Source organism: Athene cunicularia, assembly GCF_003259725.1.
Source record: "Athene cunicularia isolate RWA chromosome 22 unlocalized genomic scaffold, athCun1 chr22_part1, whole genome shotgun sequence".
Taxonomy (NCBI): domain Eukaryota; kingdom Metazoa; phylum Chordata; class Aves; order Strigiformes; family Strigidae; genus Athene; species Athene cunicularia.
The window spans coordinates 2773023-2774915 of record NW_020799128.1 but is presented as its reverse complement, the minus strand read 5'-3'; positions in this window follow the sequence as shown (position 1 = coordinate 2774915).

Genomic DNA, 1893 nt, shown 5'->3' with positions numbered 1-1893 from the left:
TTCCTGGCAAATTTCACTAGAGTTAGTCAAGCAAACCCCTCCCCAGAGCCAGCCCCTTCAGCCTCAGCTCAGAGCGGGTGATATCATGGGCTTGTCTTGTAATCTGAGCAGAAGGATGGCAAACGGGAAAGAAATGGGGAGGGTGTGTGGAATCTAGCCAGAGTTGCAAGGAAGGAGGTGGATTAGGAGCACAAATGCTTACTCAGGACGTTCCTAGAGAACAAATATTGATCAATATTTGTATCGATATCAGTGGTAAATAATACAGCGTGATCACGGCAGCTCCGAAGCACCTCAGCTCGATTCAGAGCCTCGCAGTGCTAAGCCCTCTACACATGCAGAGGAGCGCAGGGTCTTACAGTACAGCATCTCCAAACTTACACCCCTCTCTTCAGTTTGTAGAGATTGCAGCATCCCATCTCCCCAGCTATTCAGGTATCCCCCACCTTAACCCTTCAGCATCCAGAAATTGCTTTTCCAGCAGCTCAGTATTCGTAAAGCTCATAACTACAGCCGCTCAAACCAAGGCACATCATTAAAAACCATCTAGATCTTGCAGACAAGAGTTAATCCATACTCCTTGATGTCCCCAGAACTAACCAGATTCTTCAATTCTTCATAAAAACCCAAAAGATGAAAAGTCCCGACCTCTTCCGCGACAGAAAAATTCAGAGCATCTGTGGTGCAAAGAGCTAGCAGTGCAATAGTAACACTGGTCTGAGCTAGCTGAAGTAGTTCTATCAACAAGTAACAGCTAAATCAATTAGACTTTATTCTGAGGCCACGTAAACTTCCGCAATTTTTTCAACTAGTGGGGGTTGTGCGTTTTTAAAATTGTCTTTTTTATTCCATTTAGGCTTTTAATGCATCATAACATTTTTATTCCCTTCTATTTTCTGTAACCATGACAATAACAAGAAAACAGTGTCTTTCAAATCTCTATTACAGAAAAGACCTTGAAATTTTGTCTTCTGACCCAATTTTGGACGGCAAGACATTATGAAGTGTTAGCATTTCCCCCAAAAATGGAAATTTATTTTCTTACCAGCTTTAACATTGGGTATTTCGATCTATGTTCAGTGGGTTTTTCAAACAAGTCAGCAGAAAGTGGATAGGCACAGAAGGAACAGCAGGTATTCCCAAAGGCTAATTTCAAAGGAATATCCCCATTTCTTTCAGCATATTCATATTTGTAAAGGACTTTCCAGCAAGCACACAACCACTGCCTATAGCACACTCTTCCAGGTTAGCCCTGCCAGGTTTCATATCTAATTCTCAAGTTAATTCTATTAATTATTTTGAAAAGCTCAAGTGCTTAATCCACATCTCTGGATCCATTTCCAGCAATGTAACGTTAAACATGTCTGTCAGAATTCCCTCTTTTCCCAGGCTTTTCATCACTTCCTAAACACAATTTACCTGCCCCCAGCAGCGCCTGTTTTCTGCCCAGAGCACAACTCCCTTTTTTTCAACCCCAACCACAGGAAAAGCAGCATTGTTCCTAGTCCCAGCTGCTCTGGCACTGATGTGCAGAGCTTCCCCACGCTCTGATGCCACCTCTTACTGGAAAGGGATATTGCACTGAACTGGGCACCAACATCAGAGGAACCCACGACGTGCTGGCAACAGAAAAAAAGTTTGGAAGGGTAATGCAGCCCTGCATCATTAAAGCAAGGCCATAGCTCCTCACTGAACAAGCTGGCAATACCAGGGAAGCACAACCTTGCTTACAAGAGACCGTGAGGTTCAGCACAAAGTCCCTCTTGCTCCCTGTTTCACAGGCTCTGCACGTGGAGTAGTCTGGTCCAGAACTGAGGGTTCAGCCCAACGCAAGAACAGCCCCAATACTTACTGGCAACTCAGGCTCCGAGATGGGACACCCCCCCCCCCCCC